The following is a 21,683-nucleotide window of genomic DNA, read 5'->3' as shown; positions in this document are numbered from 1 at the left end:
TGCATTTGTCGATGGGCCTGGGAGTTGAGCTAGTATGGCAGTGGCCTAGGTCCAAAGTAATAGAAGTAGCACAAAAACATTTTTTTAGTGTAGGATTTTCCTTGCTCAAGCTTGCCTACTAGAATCGCCAGTGCTTGAAAGGAAAAGTGAATGAAAAACATAGGAATTGGAAAGTTTCCTATGGTACTACTTTTCATGAATTTGGTGCAAAGGAATGGAGCAAAGGAAAACTGTAGGGTTTGTTCCTTTAGTGTCTCCTTGAAAGAAAAACCGTAGGAATTCTAATTTCCACTTCTCCTCCTTTTCATATTCCTATTCATCAAGCACAAGACTAAGAGATAGTAGCATAATAGCATTTTAACCGTACATTTTCTTGTGGTTTGACTTAATCTCACCATGCTTTTTTGCATCATGTGATCTTCCAATTGTTGTGAATAAAACACCCAGATTGGCCGAAATCCTGTGTTTTTAAATTCTCTGTTTTGCACGTGCATTCCTATCCTATTCCTGTCTATTTCCTATCCCTGCATTGTTAGAATCCTCAAATTTAAACAAGCCCTTACTCAATTACTTCTGTTATAGATATGTGTCAAAGAAAACCTTGTGTGGTTTGTCCTGCTCTCTGCAGCGTTGTGTTCCACCCCAGCTCAGCTGCTCCAACGACGGAAGGGTTCACCACAGCAGGGATCCGCTCTCCAGACTGTCTTTCGCCACCTCAGATCTCCTTCCCCGCCGCCGGCAGCCACGACAACTGCATTACCATCATCAACTGAGCATATGACCTTGAGGACTACACGGGTCTGCAAGAGAGGTCACACTCTTCCGTGTCTGCTTACGTTATGCGTTGCTTAATATGATGACATGCTACATTATCGTCGTGTTCACCTATTAGACTCCGAGTCAGGTCAAAACTAATGCTGAAACTTGAGTTTTTGAATGGTTGTGGGGTACATATTGGGGCAGCAATCAGTACTATCTGTCTACTATCTAGTTAATCTCCGGTGTCTACTATGAGTTTCATGTTGGGTGCAAATAAACATTAAAGGAGCCATTATCTGTATTTTTTAACTAAAGCTATTATCTGTCTGCTATCATTGGTTTTGGGTCTATCCACAGTTTGCTACCATCACTCTGGATTTTTGCATGCACTCCTTACATAATCTCACTATGTTTTATTCCTATGCATGCCAGTTATTGTACACAATGGAACTGATCATGTAGAGCAAAAGAGACGAGCCTTGTGTGGCAATAAAATTTCATGCAGACGTTGTTCCATGGTGGGCGCAAAAGCAGCCCCCCTCCACCCATTTCGGATCGTAATCAAGAGGAAGATAACTATTCTGAGGGGGATTCAGAAGGAGAAGACCACTCCTATTTACCCCATGAGGTCTTCGCTCTAACTTGGCATGCTGGTGTTGGTAATATCATGCATATGGTGCCTTGCATTGCTTACTGTATACATTAAAGATGTCATCTGCTTAGTTTAGACATGCTTCGTGTCAATGCCATCTGTTTAGTTTCTTTATCGTATATGTGAATCATGCAATGCCATCTTGTCTAGCCAGGCATCATATATGTGAATTTTGCAATGCCACCCTGGTTAGCCAGTCATCTTATATGTGAATTATATCATGCCATCATATTTTTATTATGTGTTAAATTTGTCAACAATTTTAGTATATTCAATTACTCTTCCTGTGCATCAGCCATTCGGCACGGTCATGGAAAAATCTGGAGTGGAAACAAGGTCTTCAGAGCAGACAATGCTATCTGACGAAGCGCATGTCTTGTTGGTTACCGATAGCTCCTCAGAGGAGGATTCAGAGACAGATGACCAGTCATATTTCCCCCTGAGGTGCATGCCCTAACTTGGCAGGGTTATGTTACTCATATCGTGCGTATGGTATCTTGCATTGCTATGTCATTTGCTTAGTTTAGACATGCTTTTTGTGAATTCCACCTGTTTAGTGTCTAATTACCATATATGTGAATTATGCAATGCCATCTTGTTGCAAGACATTATATATGTGAATTATGCAATGTTATCTTGTTGCAAGGCATTATGTATGTGAATAATGCAATGCCATGCTTTTTAGGCAAGCGTCATATATGTGAATTATATCATGCCGTCCTTTTTTGTATTTCTCATTGCTTTTGTCGACAATGTTCCTGTGCATCAGCCATTTGAATTGGTGATGGAGAAATCTGGAGTGAAAACAAGGTCTTTAGAGCAGACAATGCTACCTGCTGAAGCAGATATCTTGCTGGTTACAGATAGCTCTTCAAAGGAGGATTCAAAGGCAGATGACCAGTCCTATTACCCCCTGAGGTGTATGCTCAAACTTGGCAGGGTTATATTACTCATATAATGCATATGTTGTATTGCAATGCTTAGTTTTTACATCATATACACAATATTGAATGCCATCTCCTTAGTTGACACATTATATATGCAATTGCCCTCTGCTCACTTCCTTAGTATATAAATCATATATTTGAATTATGTCATGCCATGATGTTTACATAGACAGCATGTATCTGAATTATGGCATGCCAACCCATTTTCTAAAGACATAATATAGTTATATCATCTCATCCTGTTTACATAGTCATCATATTTTAAATTATGTCATTCTATCCGTGAATTATATCATGCCATCATGTTTCCATCGACGACATGTTTGTGACTTATGGCATGCCAACCACTTTAATAGACACATCATATAGTTATATCATGTCATCCTGTTTACATAGTCATCATATTTTGAAGTATGTCATTCTATCCTGTTTAGTTAGCCATCATACATGTGAAATTGTGTCATGCTATCCTGTTTAATTAGCCATCATATATGTGAAATTATGTCCTGCTATTCTGTTTCCTTAGACAACATAAATGTGAATTATTTCATGCCCTGTTTTCTTCCCTACTATCCATTGCACCTGCTATCTTACAATGTCTGTACATTCAATTTCTTTTCTTGTTTATCAGCCATTTCAATTGGAGGGAGTGATGGCAGTATCTGTGGGAGTAAAAACACGGTCTTCAGAAAAGATCGTGCTACCTGTCGATGCAGATAGAACCACGGTTGTACTTGCCCAAGAATCAGCCCCACCACACATAACCCACACTCATGCAGATTGTACCCCTACCCAGTTGGACAGAGAACCAGCTACACCCCTTCTAACCCCAACCCCAGCAGATAGACATCTAGTTCCCGTTGACACAACACCGTCTCCACCACAGAGCACCCAAACACGAGTAGTTAGTAAGGCAACTACAGTGCCCAAATCACGAGGACCACCACTCTGAACCCGAAGTCAATGCTTAAAGTAGAAGAAGAATTGTTCTCAGGTCAGGTTCCGTAGCTATGGTTCATACTACTTTGCTCTTGCATCACTGTATTTACTTATACCAACCAATTTCAAATGTGAAGGATGCAATTGAAACTCCAATGGCGCAACAGGTATGTTTTAAACCTGTTTCTTCAACATGTTTGGTTGTTTGCTGTTGTAACTTGCTCTATGTTGATTTCAGTTTCAATTGAATAAACAGTTATGTTCTCATGCCATGCACATTACAAGTGTTGTTATTGTTGTGTAGTTTCCCGCACTTATATTCTGTCTATGCTCCTTTGTCTTAAATAGATATGATTCGAACTGTATCTATCTTGATTTGGCAACATAAACTAGAATGATATAGACCATACAGTGACCATACTACATAGATATATGTTTGTATCATGCTGTTATCCTGTCCACCTTACTACTAAGCTGGTTTACCAAAATGAGTTTCATATACTACATTGTAAACCTGAGATGTGTTTGTTTGTTTCTCTTTTAGAACGCGGATAAAATATTGGAGAAGAGTACCCTATTATGCAATGGTAAAGGAAGTAATGCAGATAAGGTTCAAGATAGTGAGACATCCCTGTTGGTCTCCAAGAAAGCTGATAAAAACTATATTGAGGACACTGAGACAACCCCAAAGTCCTGTCTTGATGTACTGTTCGAGTTATTGGCTACCACTGCTGGCACCAGCTCTTCGAACTCGTTGCTTGAATCAGTTCGTCTTCTTGAGTCTCAACTTCAAGTTGAAAGACATCGATCAGATGTTATGCGACAGGAAGCCGAAGGACTGAGGAAGTCCCTGTAGAATTCAGATGCATACTTTCTGGTGCAACAACAAGCGCTGGAGGACTTAAGCGCCAAACAAGAGAAAGTTAATAAGCTTGCTAAGCATCTTGCCAGCATTATGGGTACCCAGGATATTGTTTCTTGAGCTCTTCTGAAGTGGTCTTAGTTCTGGACTTGTTTTGCTGTGGCATTTATATGCTGCTGTGTTCCCTATATTTGCACTGGTGGCGAACTTTGATGCCCAGTGGATGTAATATGTGTAATAGCCGTGATAGCCTAGTGTAAGTTGCTTGCTTATTTATTTCCTTGTTGTCTTGTTTATTTGTTTGCTTGTAGTCAGTGCAGTTCTTTTTCTGCGGTTTTCTAGTGGCTGCAATAACCTATTTTTTAAAACTAGGCCACAATAACCATGGGCTAATATTTACTGTAGTGACACTGGACCTACGGGCCGTAGAAACAGTGGGCCTTCTACGGGCCGTATAAACAGTGGGCCTTCTACAGGCCGTGGAAACAATGGGCCTTCTACGGGCCGCAGAAACAATGGGCCTTCTACGGGCCGTATCATCAATGGGCCTTATACGGGCAGTATGATCGATTGGCCAAACATGGGCCAATAACAGGCTGCATTATGGCCGTAAACGGGCTAGAGTTGGAATCGTCCGTTCATGGGCCGACCATAACGGGCCATCGTTAATAGGCCGTATTTGATGACGTTAACGTACCACAAACAGGCCGACTGTAACCACGGGCTGAATTTGGCCCACAAGCAGAAAATGATAGTAACGGGTCGTAAGTAAACGAATGCTAGAAATGAGCCCAAGAATAAATGGGCTCTAAGAAGGCCGAAAGATATCATGGGCTGGAAACGGCCCAACGGAATAACGGGCCCTTAATGGGTATAAAGTGATACACTGTTCATTAGGGGCCAGTTTCACAACGGGTCGTTAATGGGTGTAAAGTAATACACTGTTCATTAAGGGCCAGTTTCACCACGGGCCGTTAATAAGCCAAGAGTTACATAGGGCCTCATATGGGTCGAAAGACGTCATGGGCCATACATGGGCCAGAAGTGAAAACGGGCTGGAATCATATTGGGTGGCCCAGATGATGCTACTGGGCCTAATTCGGATAGGGCGTAACAGGCCTTGGGTTAGCGAGCTGTAAATGGGCTATATGCGAACAGGACGATAACAGGCTTTACATGGGCCGGCCCACCACCTTTTGACCAAGTCAAACGGGCCGACCTTTTCACAGGAATGGGCCTCTGTTGGGCCGTGCCACGTGTCGACGTATCATAGGCGCCTTCTGTCCAATGAGTGGATAACATCTGTCCCAACAGTGAGCCGACACGTGTTTCCTCCAGCCAATGATGATTTTACACGTGGAAAATCCCCATTGGTCGGGGCTGTTAACGGGTTATCGGATCCAAAACCCGACCCGATAGCTTAACAGCGTTCCGTTACTATGGATGCCACGTGTCGGTCACCCTTGAAGAAAGCACTTCTTTGACGCGTGATTTATCGTCATGGAAGTGGACACTTCCGTGATGATAATTTTGGTAATGTCATGGAACACTTCTACGACAGCACAGGTATGACTATCTTGATTCTGTCATAAATTTGTCATGGATGTACGTGCATGAAAAAAAATGTGACCTATTGTGACAAACACGTATCATCACGGAAGTGTATTTTTTTGTAGTGGTGGGAAGGCCCTTACCGGGTAGTATGAGTCACCATACCCGACGCGGTCCGTCTGGAGACCGGAGATGGCATTCAATTGCAAAACTCATGGAATATTGAGCATCTCCATAATTTCTACCCGTAAGGCGCGGCCGTCGAGCCCTACCCGGCAGCCACCCTTTTGTACAAGCCTTCCCGAAGTTGCATGTAACCCTTTGTACAAAGCCAGCCGCTGACCATGAGCAACAGAGAAATAAACAAAGTGTTGGGGGCCCAAAGAAGATTGCATGCATGCATAAGCATATCATGAGCATTCATGATCATGTAGATAAGATCGCATGTGGCATCGTTTTCACTGCACTAAGCTGCAGGGTTCTTATCGTAGACTTGGTCCCAGAGAAGAGAAGAGAAGACAAGCCTATATCGCGATCCCCGGTAAGCCAAATAGATAAGTTCTTTCTTATCCATACGTGTTCCGTAAGTGGAAACTTCTGCATATGAAAACCTTGCCACCTTCAAAACTTAGGTGCTCCAATCCCTTGACTCGAACGATGCTTCGGTCAGGATGGTTGCAATGGCCTTTGGCGAAGAAGGTTTGGTGGGGGGCCGGTCCCTCTTTGTGATTTGTGTCCGGCAGTCCTAGCCCAGCGGGAACAAATTGAGGGTACCGGCAGGATAGCCTACCGGGAAAAACTTGTTTACTTGAATGTATAGAGGCATTTCACCTCTACATAGATTTGTTACATGCAGAAGTACACGACAAAGCTTGTCTTTTTCATTAATATGCTGATGAGCAAGTACAGGTCTTACAAAACACAAACATGGGTAAAGAAGATTACATAATTTATACTAAAGTTTGGGAAGTGCCTACACATTTTAGATGAAAAAAGATAAGTGCCCCATGATGCCTTTGCTCTGTCCCTCCCTCCTTGAAATTGCAGTGGGAGATAAAGAAGACGGAGGGAAGGCTTGGCTGGGATTCGGCGCCTCCCCAGGATCAGGATGGCACCGTTCCCAGGCTGGGAGTAAGAAACCGGAGGGCAGGTGCGGAAGGTGGCACTATCAAAGGCCCAGCCGGTGATGATGGTGCTGCCTGCAATCATGCCTCGTTGGAGCGGTCGTCCTCGCTCTTGACGCGTCGTGGGTTGCCTCCACCTTCCTTGTCGCTATCGCTCAAGGGAGCGCACCCACCATCGTTTAAGCCCCCACCATGGCAGCCAGGACAGGCACCAGGAGCTCCAGAGGGCTCCACAGAGAGCATGGTCGTCACTAACGACCCGAAGCTAGCTAGAAGGATGCCCTCCCCTGAAGAAGCATGCACGAGCACGAGGAACTCACCCGAATGCAAGATGACCAGCACCCCAAAAGAGGGGATCTGCCGTAACCAACGGCGAACCGCTTCTGCGGTCTCCCTTTGACATCACATGAGAAGGGAGGATAGGCCACATTCGACTACCACGCCCTGTGTCCATTATGAGCTCGGGCGTGGTGTTGCTCATGAAGAATAGAGCCATGGGTGGCCCGGTGATGAAAGCACTGGAGTCGCTACCTCCGGCGCTACCACCGCGCCGCCTGCACGTCCTCTTGAGGCCCCTTCCATCCATGCTAAGCATCATGCCATCATTCCAGGACGGGTGCTTTGTGCAAAGACAGGAAGGGGATCCTATCCCAACAAAGGCGCGGCCACGCCCTTCTTCCCCTCCCCACATCCTAACGAAGATACAACACCAGAAGACCAAGGGGCGAGGGGATTGGTGTGAACCTACACTCTTGCCTATATCCCCTTTTATAGGGAAAACGAGGCTGGGAGCTGATCCCTTGGTGGGTAACCGTCGTCCTCCTCCACCAATCCAAGAAGACCGGGCCCCTGCCCTGACGCTGTCCCGCACCACAGGCCTCCATTACCTACCCCACTCAATGCATGCAGCATACGTGCACTACTACAGGATACTGCTGACGCGACACTACAATCAGAGACCCTTTGACAAAACTGTGTGTGATGTAATAATCACAAATGGTGGTGTAAAAAACCATAAAAAAAGGTGCAAAACGTTGGTGATGATGGATGCATCAAACACGGTTCATATTTTGGTTGCGTGTGCGATGCAAGGCATACGGTTCGGTTCAGTGAACTGTTTGCGATGAGGAAGAAACGGAAACGGGCATCCAGATGAAGGCGTGTGCGGTATATGGCATACAGTTCGCTCGAATTAACTATTTGTGATGAGGCGGAACAATAGAAACGGGAAGCTAGATAAAGGTGTGTGTGATTGAGGGCATGCGCTTCAGAAGGATTAACTGTTCGTGATTAGGCAACAGAACAGAAACGGTCAGCCAGATCAAAGTGTCTGCGATTGATGGCATACACTACAAGTGGATGAACTGTTTGCGATTAGCCACAACAAACAGAAAGAGTTAGACAGATCAACGTGTTTGCGAGCAGCAGGAGGAGACCACTGCCTTGTTAAAGAGGACCAACATTATCATTGAGAAACTTATGGACAAGAATGTCATGTTACGCATGAAGCACAAAAGGCTAGTGGAAGAATCCGTGGATGCTATCAAGCAACATACTGAGGTTAGGAAAGATCTCATCGCCGCTTGCTGTGGAGACTAGTTCCAGCGGCCTGCAGCAACGCATCAAGAAAATAGAGATCAGCGAGCCAGATCATTGTCTTCCTTCTTCTTTTGCCCTTGTGTATTTTGCGCGTTGTCGCATGTGGCTTTTTTTAATTATGTTCCTAAATATGTAAGACAATTATTATCCACTATCATCGTCCTTATATTCATCATCAAGATCCATGCAACACTTTCTTTTCAGATTTTCATTTTTCTCTCTTAAATGTCAGTCCAGTGAGACATAGCCACGCCGTGAAACAGGGGCTCGGGCGCCATTAATGGAGACGTTGCGAGGGAGGTGCACAGCGGATAGAGGTCAAACAACTCTCCTCCCGATGAGCACACGCAGGGACTGATCGCACGCCTCCCGTACTCAAATAGCTACCCTGCATGACACCTCCTAGCCAATAAAAAGGGGGCGCGTGGTGGCACGTAATTGGTAAGTAGAACGCCCATGGTTTCAATAATAGTTGTGTTTCCGATTTGTAACATGACATCACTTGTTCCAAAATGACTTTGTTGATTGTTAATGTGTGCGCCTTTGCAAATCGGACAAAAAATTACCACAACATGTTGGTGCCATGTCATGACGCCATGCCAAGTTTCATGATTTTCAGGCGTGTTTTGGATTTATAAGAATTAAAAAAAGAACTTTCTCAATCTTTCTGGCCGAGGCACGATGCCTAGATGTTTGAATTTCATTCACATTTCTTCCATGGGATCTAGAAATTCACCCAAGGACACACATGTGATTTTTCAACCAACTTTGGTGCACTCGAGCATGTGCTTGTAGTTCAAATTTGAATCATGCACATTAAATGCCCAGAAATTCAATTAATGTATAAAAAAGGCCAAATTAACCCGGAATAATTCCAAAATTTAGCATGATACTTCTATTTGGTCTAATCTGCCAGTGTAAAAAAATTAAGGCGGGAGAAGGTAGTGTAAGTATGTCATTTCGCACACGGAGGTGACATGTTCCCTCTCAGAACCACGAGCCTTCTTGAGAGAAGCTACGTTTGCAAGAAGCTTATACCAAAGCTTGTCCCAATTCGGCCAAAAAAATTACCGCAGCATGTCGGTGCCATGTCATGACACCATGCCAAGTTTCATGATTTTCAGGCGTGTTTTGGATTTACAGGAATTAAAAAACCAAGTTTCTCAATCTTTTCGGCCGAGCCACGACGCCCAGATGCTTGAATTTCATTCCCATTTCCTGCATGGGACCTAGAAATTCACCCAAGGACACACATGTGATTTTTCATGTAACTTTGGTGCACTGGAGCATGTGCTTGTAGTTCAAATTTGAATTATGCACATTAAATGCCCAAAAACTCAATTAATGTATAAAAAAGTCCAAACGAACCTGGAATAATTCCAAATTTTAGCATGATACTTCTATTTGTCCTAATCTGTCCATGTAAAAAAATTAAGGCGGGAGAAGGCAGTGTACGTATGTCATTTCGCACACGGAGGTGGCACACGTTCCCTCTCGAAACCACGAGCCTTCTTGAGAGAAGCTCCGGTTTGCAAGAAACTTATACCAAAGCTTGTCCCAATTCGGCCAAAAAAATTACCGCAACATGTTGGTGCCATGTCATGACACCATGCCAAGTTTCATGATTTTCAGGTGTGTTTTGGATTTACATGAATTAAAAAACAAGTTTCTCAATCTTTCCGGCTGAGCCACGACGCCCAGATGTTTGAATTTCATTCTGATTTCTTGCATGGGACCTAGAAATTCACCCAAGGACACACATGTGATTTTTCAACCAACTTTGGTGCACTAGAAGATGTGCTGGCAGTTCAAATTTGAATTATGCACATTGAATGACCAGAAATTCAATTAATGTATAAAAAAGGCCAAACAAACCCAGAATAATTCCAAATTTAGCACGATACTTCTGTTTGGTCTAATCTGCCTATGTAAAAAAATTAAGGTGGGAGAAGGCAGTGTACGTATGTCGTTTTGCACACGGAGGTGACACGTTCCTCTCGAAACCACGAGCCTTCTTGATAGAAGCTCCGGTTTGCAAGAAGATTATACCAAAGCTTGTCCCAATTCGGCCAAAAAAATTACCGCAACATGTTGGTGCCATGTCATGACACCATGCGAAGTTTTATGATTTTCAGACATGTTTTGGATTTACATCAATTAAAAAAACAAGTTTCTCAATCTTTTCGGCCGAGCCACGACGCCGAGATGTTTGAATTTCATTCCCATTTCATTTTCACCCAAAGACACACATGTGATTTTTCAACCAACTTTAGTGCATTGGAGCATGTGCTTGTAGTTCAAATTTGAATTATGCATATTAAATGACCAGAAATTCAATTAATGTATAAGAAAGTCCAAACGAACCCTGAATAATTCCAAATTTTAGCACTGTAGCGACCCGATCCCAATGGATCGAAGTCTCTATGCATAAGTGTCATCCCTGGATCGGTATGCTGACACACACAATACTCGAGGAATTATAACAGAGTTCAATCACGCACTTATTACATCGAGGTCCTCACACTTATTACATCGAGGTCCTCATAAAGAGTATTTATTACAAAAATATGGCTGAAGGCCAACTAAATAAATTAACTGCGGAAGCTTCAAAGATAAATGAGTCCATCAACTCCACGGCAAAACTGAGTGCATGACAATGACCTAGCGCACCTTATTCTTCGTCGGAAAACTCTGCAACATGAGACGTTGCAGCCGTGTAGGTCAGCACATGGAATATGTTGGCAAAGTCACACTATAGAGCAATGAATGAAAAGACTATATCTATATGCATATTTGGCTGGTGGAGGCTCTATGTTTATTTTTTTGCATAAAGCTAATTTTCCCCTACAACAAAGGAATAAATTTTATTTACTACCAAGTTTATGCCATTATTGATAAGGTTCCTCCAACTCAATCCCAAAATTTCCAAGTATAAATAATAAACCCAATACATTAATTAAAGAGTGATGAGATCAACAAATAATTCACCTCTAGATACTCAAGTTGTCCATAACCGGGGACACAGCTAATCATGATTAGTTTGTACACTCTGTAGAGGTTTGCGCACTTTTTCCCACAAGACTCGACCACCTCCATGATCGGAAGATCGAGACATAGTCTTTCTGAAGCATTCCCTCTAAACCCTGGATAGACCGGTACACCTACTTTCCCACTACATCTGCTAGTCTACCATGGAAAGAGGTCACCCAACTTACTCAACTATGCCAGAGCCCATAATGTCTTGCGGCTGCACACGGAAGTTTCTAGGCATGAAATATCACATGATCCCTTTGAGCCTGGGTGGCGGACCTAGGGTAATCACACAGGTACTCCAGGATTCCCTTGGGCAAGCACTGGTTTCTCCAGGTGCCCCAAACAATCCACCCAATTGTGTATTAGAGTTGCCACCTTAACTTTCCCTTAGTTATTATTACTCTCGCAACTTTCATGAATTTCACAAACCCAATCCCCGTCTACGGGCATGGCTAAGCAATTTATGAGCAAATCGTATATTCCTGGGGTGATCAAAGGTAATAGGTTCCTACCTCATGAACTACATAAGAAACCACATGTTCCCAATCCTACTCATGCAATCTTTGAGGGCGAAACTAATTCATAGTAAAAACCGGGTATAGAAGAGTATTATCAAAGTGTAACTTGCCTTGCTGACGATCGGAAAACTCTAGAGATTCGTAGTAACAAGCTTCGCACTCCGGAAAATCTATCGTAAACAAACAATAGCATACATAAGCACTCAATCAAAATATGCAAAGAAAATCAAAGAAGAGATTCAGAAAACTCAAAAACAAGCAAACAACTCTTTCAAACAGGACACAAATTTTTAACAGTACCATAATTATGTGGATTAGATCTTAGCAGAAGGTACAGGTGATGAGCTTCGATTTGCAAAAATAATCAACTAAAACGAAGCTACGAAACTCAAGTTACGAACAAAAGACGTTTGAAATCAAAACTGAACAAATTCAAATTTTAAACTTTCAAAAATAAATTTGAGTTGGTTTACTGGATAGATGAGATTGCTCTGAAGATTTTGGCGTTGGTTTTATCGGAGTTGGACAAACGAGCAAAAAGTTGTGTTAGTTTGATATGCAGGGACTAAACTGTAAATAAAATCCTAGCGGCTAGGTCCCTGACAGAAAAGAAAAGAAAAATAAAAAACTAACGAATGAACTTTCGCTACAGAAGCTTAATGAACAAAAATGTTCGCTACAGAGATCTAACAATCGAATGCTCACTAAATACAAAACAATTCGAAAAAATACACACTCGATCTGGATCGTTGGATCCGGATCGGACGGACGAGAGGCAGCGGGGGTTACCGCGGAGCCGGATGGCGTCAGCAGCGACGAGAAACGGCGGCGGCGGCGTCGGCTTCGAGCTGTTCGGCAGCGTCGGTGGTCAGTGGGATGGCGGAGTGCGGCGGCGAGGGTGGCGACAGAGTGCGGCGTCTACTACGGCTGCAGAGTGCGGCGGTGTCGAGCGAGCGGTGATGCGGACGACGACGGTGGCTGCGGCGGCTTGTGAGGAGGAGAGAGGGGTTGGGGTTCCGGCTTATAATGGGGCCATGGACGGGCGGCGGCTTGGAGGAGGGGGCAAGGCGGCGCGAGGCCGAGGCGGACACAGCGGCGGCGGCCGGACTCCCGCTCGGGGTCGGCGCGGAGCGCGGCTGGGCTGGGCCGCAGCCTGGCAGGAAGCTGGGCCGGCCCAGTTCTTGGGCGAAACCTTTTTTTTAACAGTTTTCCAGAGAAAGAAAATAAAAAAACTAATATAAATATAAATCTAAAAATAACATAAAAATTCACATAATTATATAGCCTTATTAATGACCTAGTGAAGATTTTTCTGGGCCTTAAGCCTAAACTAAAAACAAACTTTTTAGTACTAATGAACACCGCAAAAAAAAACGTGCAAATAAAATAAAATATTGAAAAATTAAAATTTCAATTTCCAATATTTCTTTGTTGTTTTTGAAGAAGTCCTCTTATCTTATCTCTTTATTTTATTTATTTGCAATAGTTGGAAAAGAATTTTGAATAAAACAATTTGATCCCATTTTCCAATTTTTGAAAATTCAAAAATGGATTTTTGGGAAACCTCCAACTCTCTCAATTGGTCCTTGAGTTGCTTAAGGTTTCTAGGATCAAAATTAACTAAAACAAAAGGGAGCAAAATGCATAAATCATGGATGCATATGAATGATCTATAAATAACATCCAAATTGAAAATTGGGATGCTACAAACACGGCACTCATATAGTTCTGTGTTGCCTTTCTCAAAAATAGGGGGGAGGCAGCATATATCGTTTCGAACACAAAGGTGACACGTCCCCCCCCCCCTCGGGTACCACGAGTCTTCTCGAGAGAAGCTCCGGTTTGCAAGAAGCTTATACCAAAAACTTGTCCAAATGCGGCCAATTTTTTTACCATAGCATGTTGCCGACATGATATGACACCATGCCAAGTTTCATGATTTTCATGTGAGTTTTGAATTTCCAGGAATTTAAAAACCAAGTTTCTCAATGTTCCCGACCGAGCCACGATGCCCGGATGTTTCAATTTCATTCACATTTCTTGCATGGGACTTATAAATTCACCCAAAGACACACATGTGATTTTTCAACAAACTTTGATGTACTGGAGCATGTGCTTGTAGTTCAAATTTGAATTATGCACATTAAATGTCAAGAAACTCAATTAATCCATAAAAATGTCAAACGAACCCGGAATAATTCCAAATTTAAACACGACACTCATGTAGTTGCATGTTCACTGTACATAAATGTTCTAGCAATTCAAACACTATCCTTTCCCTCAGTAACACCATTTTTTCTTCAAAAACATAATGAAAAAAATCAGGTATACCACAAACAATTTACTAGAAAGAATCATGTGGGATGCGATATAAAATATCTTGGCGCACCATCTTGTCTGGCTTACATAGGAAGCTTCGTCGTCTACAGTCCACCGCCCCTGCTTGAACCACACTTGCGCGCCAGTTTCTCGCAACATCGAGCGAATTCTTTTTGCCACTGTGGAAATATCTATCTCCCCGCCCCTCCCTCCCACCAAAAGCCACATTTCCACTGCTCCTCCTTGCTTTCCAAGTTCAAACCTTCGCTGCTACTTATTGGCAGCTCAGCCTCCTTGCCGGCGACCCTTCTTCTTACAGCGCCGCCTCCTCGCCGGCTACCCTTTTTCTTGTAGCTCCGCCTCCTTGCCGGCGACCCTTCTTCTTGCAGTGCCCCCTCCTTGTCGGCGACCCTTCTTCTTACTTCGCGGCCTCCTCGCCGTTGATCATTCTTCTTGCTGCGCGGCCTCGTTGATATGGTCAGGTAATCCATACCCCACCCACACCATCCTCCTCCTTTCCCGCCGCACATGCCCCGACCGACGGCGCGACACCTTCCCTCGAAATCACTGTCCCCCTCCTCCAATTAAGCGCCGCCTGCAGCCATTTTGCATGCAGTATAACATGGAGCTCAGCAGCATCTGGCAGCGGAGAAGAAAATCGCGGCCGCACGTGCACACGAGGTCGCTATAGCGGCCATCTGTGCCGACCGCCAGATCTTGGAGGAGCACCTCGTTTCGAGGCCACCGTCGACACCGCCATGCTGTTGTCTACCTTAAAATACAGTTCGTGATGCTTTCTTGAGGCCACCACCAATGCCTTCTAGTGATTTGTCCTCTGTAATGTTCAATGCAGTCTGATGTTCATTTTACAGTTTGGTCCTCTGAAATGTAATATTCAGTTAACACTTTGGTCCTCTGAAACGTAATGTTCAGTTAACAGTTTGGTCCAACAATTGCTAAATTTTGTAGTAGTGTTCTCAAGCATTCTTTGTTTTGTTAACTGTCTTATCATCTAGTACATGTTTCTATTCTGCAATGGCGTGCTCAGTTAACTATTTTTGTTCATTTGGTCTGCTGTCCATTTAACTGTTTCGTTCAGTTCTGCAATTTGATTTTCATTTGTTGTGGGTACAATTTTGTATTATTACGCATGTGAAATAAATCGAATTTGGCTGTACTCAATACATATTCTACTGATAGTATGACAACGCTCAGTTAACCTGATCAAGATCTTCCTTATGTGTGTTGCAGGGAAACAATGGGAGACACTACGGTTTACCATCGAGGTTTGTTCAAGCATGGTCCTTTGGCTAATAGCACATTATTGTGCAGTTGCAGGAATCATTCTAATATTTAGGTTTCTTACAATTTGGTCTTGCACATGTAGGTCCTGCTGTCAGAGGCTTAGACCCACTGTTCGACCCATTTTGCATATGGGGAAATGAGATGTCCATGAATATCAGTCAAGTTAAGAAACTCAGAAAGATTTTTAGGATGAAGAAACTTGCGACAAATAACAACAAGATCTTTGTTTGCATAATGAAGAAGACATCAGTCAAGTGTAGGATGGTACTAGCTCTTTTACCTTGTTTTTACCCCTTGCTCCATCAGTCAGCTATAGGATGGTACTAACTCTTTTACCTTGTTTGCATATCATTGTTTTTAGTACTTTTCAAAGCAGTTCACCGATGATTACCTCTCAAACCACCTGCATGGTCAAGAGGCGAGGAAGGTATTCATTCAAAACCCACGGTACAGTATTGAAGTCTTGCTGAAGAGGACGAAGGTTGGGCGGCAATTATCCATAGCCACTGGCCTAAAGTTGCAAGGACATTCAACATCACTGAAGGCTCAATATTTTCCTTCCGCTTCTGCAGTTTCCCAGATGAGATTCATCTGTCTATTTACCGTGTATGATGCTACTTTCCAAAGGTTTTTGACGTTGCATGTGAAACTTGGTGCTGTTGTGTAATGGCGGAACTTAGTGCCGAAGCTATCTGATGTAATTCGATTATGAAATCCTGGTTGCTGTTATACGGATATGAAATATCTGGTGTGTGTTTATAAGAAATATCAATTTGATTAGTACAAGGATTATCAATAATAGGCTAATTACCCTGCTTATTGGGGTTTTCTATTGTAGACGGTTACTCAGACAACACTGTGGGCGATGAACTCAAACAACCCGCACGGTTTCTAGGAAGTAGCCATGTTCGATCAACTAACAATCACACATGGCTTCCGGCAAAGAACTGTTTGCGTTAGGCCACCTTGCCCAAACGTCTCCAGGCAAAAAACTATGTGTGATATACATATGAACGGAATTTTTTTTTGTGGGATTCACTGTGTGGGATGTACATACGAACAGAAACAATTGGGTTTCGATGCCCTGCCTGATCGCACATGAACTCATTTTGCCCCAGCCTGTGTGCCAGGAGGGCCTATCCTCGACGGTTTTTGGGTCATGTGGGAAGGACCCCCTATCGCCCACACTCACTTGGTGATGGTTCCAAATGCCGTTGCGAAAAGGGGTTAAAAACTGTTTGTACAGTAGGTCTTTGCACCAGTGGTGGTAAGAGGATAAGAACGTGGTGGGTAGAGTGAATTGGCAGTTACTCCCCCGTGCGTTAAAGTCATTCATGGGCCATTACAGACATGGCCCCACTACGATTGGCGTTACGCGATGCGCGGGAAAACCGGAAACCGATTCGAGCTTAGATCAATGAAGAAGCAAGGAAGATCTCAAAGGACAAGCCACTACCGCCCTCTTGCTTGTGCACTGGATATGGGCTACCCCGATGACGCCCGACAACGCGTTTAGGCCAGGCCCGGGGGCTTCTTTTGGTGCAACAAACCCTGGGTATGTTGCCCAGACCGTGCACAGGCTCAAGGGCAAGGTTGGGACAACCAAGACCAGACCAAGCAGAAGAGATCAGCTATTTGAGGAATGAAAGGGCAGATCGAGAAGACCAAGACAAGCTAAAGGAGCAAGATATCACTAAGGAAAAACCTCCCTTGCCGGGAAGGCGAGCCTAGCAAGGTCGAGGTTGCCCCGAAGACAAGTCTCTAGACCATCCCGGTAGGCCTGCCGGGCACGACGAGAGCGAACTACCCTGCCAAGGCTCCACCACTCCACCTCACAACAACACAAGTCATGGATCGGTGCGGTGTCGAGCCCCCAAGTGACTAAGTGACTGTTATTTGGCACGTGGAAGCCACTTCCTATGGAAATCACCTCCAAATGGCACCCGTCCAGAGACGTGCCATGCAGGCAAGTGAGAAGGTGGCCAAACAGCCTGACAAGGCTTCCCGGGCTGCGCTATAATGTGACACTAAGCGGCACATTTAATGCGCTCTGTCCCGCCTGTAGAGTGAGGTATGATAGCACTGTTCGCTATCTAATCAATGCACAATGACTGATTTGCCATTGCGGTGACCCCTTGATCTATAAAAGGAGGGACATGGCAACCATAGAAAGTATTCAGACCCCTGTACACCCATACGCGCGTAGCTGCTCTCGTCCCGAGGCAACCTTGCCGGGCTAGAGCGTTGTGTATCCACCACAATCCTCATCAATCCACCAAAGCAGTAGTAGGGTTTTACGCCTTGCGGTGGCCCAAACATGGGTAAAACTGCCCGCATGATCTCTGTCGTGCTGCGCTACACCCTCCGCTCTTTGTGCAATGTGCTCATCCCCCTGCCGAACCACATGGGGCTGATGGCCTCATAGGTGGCTCTGGTTTCCCACGGTAATGATCAAAAGAAGCATCAACATTCAGCTTAACAAAACCCATAGGTGGTCTGCTCCATCCCCCTGTTTTACTAGTTGCCTTAGTGGAGTGGTACTAACATAGTTTGTCGTTATAGCAGGAGCCCCCATTGAAGTTTGGTGTGCATCTTGAGACTTTCCTTCATGAACCAGTTTACGTCTATCTCACCATAAATACCAAGTTGTTATAGCGATCAATTCACATGCAATCTGGAGCAATACAGATAATTCTTGATTTGGCATCAGGAGTAAGAATTCAAATACTGCCTCTCTAGCACGATTGACATCACAAGATCTGTTGAACACCTCATACAATCCTAACTTGTCCCAAACCTCTTTCGCCTTCGGACACAGAAACAAGACGTGTTTTGTATCTTCTGGCTCATTCGAGCATGATGTGCAGATGGACGAAACTTTCATGTGTCCATTAGCAAGCATAACACGACATGGGAGGGTTCCATGCATGCATTGTTCGCTAAATGAATCTTTTTACCTTTGCTGGCAAGATAACTTCTAAATCTTACCTCAAATAGGATTAACATGGGTTCTACCCATACCATTTGTCCCATTGTTGTTGGTTCCATTCGTCTAAATAAGCCCCATGTTGTTGGTTCCATTCGTCTAAATAAGTCGATCAAACAGTGAACAAACCATTTTTTGCGTATAACTCCAGACAATCAAATCCAACATATTATGCATCTAGGGGATAATCATGAGTACCCTTTGAGCGTCAATTGGCCACAATGTTTGTCTCAGCAAATCTTCATCCCAAGAATTGGTGGTTGGATCAATAAGATCAAAAACCTTTTGACATAAGATGCCCACTTCTAGGAGTAATGATTTTCCTATTCACACAATTCGGGATCCATGCATCTCTCCAAATATCAATATTTTGTTCGTTTCCAACTCGCCAGATATAACCATTTTTTAGAGACTTAAGACCCGCCATAATGCTATGCCAAGTAAAAGAGGAACCCTTCTTTAGACTTGCATTCATTAAATCACCCTCCATGAAATATTTAGCTCTCAAGATAGTAGCACATAAAGATTCAGGATTATCAAGCAGATGCCATGCTTGCTTGGCTAACAAAGCCAGATTGAAATAGTGTATATCTCGGAAGCCCAAGCCTCGGTCTTCTGGGACACACATCTTTCATTATGCCATCCAATGAATCTTCTTTAGATTGTCCTCGTCACCCCACCAAAATTGTGACATTGCATCAATGATTTCTTTGCAATACTCTTAGGAATTTTAAAGACGCACATCGCATAAATTCGGTAGCTTGTACAACAGATTTGAGCAAAATTTCCTTTTCTCTTGTAGATAATTTTTTCTTACATCCACTAATTTTCATAATACTTCGATCAATCAAGAATTGGAAACAATCGCTTTCGTCCGTACCCACACTTGCAGGCAAAACCAAATATTTGTCATTGAGGGCTTCGGTCATATATTCAGAATTATACAAATTTGCGCCTTGTCTACCACTTTTGTATTGGGACTAAAAAATATACTAGACTTTTCAACGCTCACCATTTGCCCTGAGGCGGCACAATAAGAATCCAAAATGATTTCAATGCCTCCACATTGATAGCATTTACTTCCATAAGTATTAAAGAATCATCAGCGAAAAGAAGATTTGAAACCAATGGAGCATCTCTACTAACCTTTATTCCAGAAATATTACCATTCGCCTCCACATTAACCAAGAGAGCCGTCAGCCCCTCCGTACACAACAATAATAAGTATGGAGAGAGAGGATCTCCCTGCCTCAAACCTCTAGTAGGATTGAAACTCTCAGTCTCTTCGGTATTAAAACGAACCTGGTTCTCCACCGAGGATACACATTGCATAGTTTTATCCGGTTCTCTTGAAATCACAATTTCAACATAATTTCCTTCAGAAAAGACCACTCTAGTCTGTCGTATGTTTTGTGCATGTCCAGTTTGATGGCACACAGGCCCTCTTTACCATTTCTTTTTTTCTTTATTTTATGGAAACACTCGTATGTCACTAAAATATTATCTGTAATCATTCTTCCAGGTACAAATGCACTCTGAGTCGTGCTGGTAATATCTGATAGAATTATCTTCAAACGAGCCGCAATCATTTTTGAATCTTATACACTACATTGCATAAACTGATTGGTCTAAACTCAGTTACCTTTTCTAGAGAATTACCTTTGGGATCATTACAATTGTAGTATCATTCCATCCATCGGGTATAGTACAAGGATTCACCACCTGGAGTACCTCTTCGGTCTGGTCATCCCCCAACATAGACCAAAATATCTTGTAAAAACTAGCGTCTAGGCCATCCGGACATGACACTTTTAAATATCCAATATCAAACAGGGCCTTCTGAACCTCCTCTTCCGTATAAGGGGTGAGAAGAGCATTATTCATTTCATTATGACTTTTCTTCTAACAAGAGATAGAACATCCGTGTTTGCTTGAGCAACTTCTGAGGTGAAAAGGTTAGAAAAATACTTCATAATGTGGTTTTTCATCTTTGTATCTTGCACCAAAACACCATTGTCATCAAGCATTTTAAAAAATCTGATTTCTCTTCTTTCTAGCCATTGTCGAATTATGAAAAAAAGAAGTATTGCGATCACCATGTAACCATTAGAACTCCTCGTGCCCCAAAAGATTATCAATAAACAAGAATCTTCTTTTGTCGCACTTGAGAATCTGCATTCATAGGAACCCTTCACAACTTTTCTAATTTTTTTGAGATTACTAATTCTTCTTTTTGGTCCTCTGAGTAAATCATAGTCCCAAATATGCAAATCCACATTCACTGCCTGTGTACGCTCCGCGAGAGAAAAAGACGCAAAAGATGCAACATCAACTTTGAATTCGTCGCACTCTTATGCAACGGTTCTGAAGTTTGTAATCTAGCACACACATACAACTGGTTCGAAGGAAATAAGGGTTTGATGCCGTGTTTCTTCGAGAACTGGGCCAAGGACACAATGGTGTTTCCTTGCAGACCAGCGTTCGACTCTTGTCAGGATGGAATTTCGATTATCCCACCTTAGTTGGCTTCTTCTATAAAAATATATGTTTTAGGTGCTAGTGACTATAGATCTCTTTTTTATTTATGTAGTGCTTCTTCAAGTGCATCTACAGTGACAATGGTGAACCTCGTATGTACAGTCATTTCTTGTGTTTCTTAAAAATAAGTCAAGTTATATGTTGGTTTAAAGTTGCTCATGGACGGGACAAGAGCTGTAAAAATCAAAGAGGAAGACCATTACGGCCTCATTCAGTTTGAAAGATTTTCGTAGGAAAAACATAGGGACGAGGATTTCGGAAGAAAATTTTCTATATATGCATTCGGATTATAGAAAATGCGTACATGAATTTCGTAGGAATACTACTCATTTCCTGTATTTTTGAAGGAAACTGTACATCCACTCAAAGCTCATTTTGCACGTAGGAACGAGCCTAAGTCAATTTCTTAGAATGGCAAGTGTCATCCTATCAAATTCCTATACTACTCCTAATTGGAAAAAAAATTATATGAGACTAGGTCTCACGGTTAGCAGGTGAAACCCGCCCTGATGGATGACAACATTCACAAATCACAAAACATCTAATCCCCC

The sequence above is a fragment of the Triticum dicoccoides genome, chromosome 4B, assembly GCF_002162155.2.
Source record: "Triticum dicoccoides isolate Atlit2015 ecotype Zavitan chromosome 4B, WEW_v2.0, whole genome shotgun sequence".
Taxonomy (NCBI): Eukaryota; Viridiplantae; Streptophyta; class Magnoliopsida; order Poales; family Poaceae; genus Triticum; species Triticum dicoccoides.
This window is presented reverse-complemented; position numbering follows the sequence as displayed.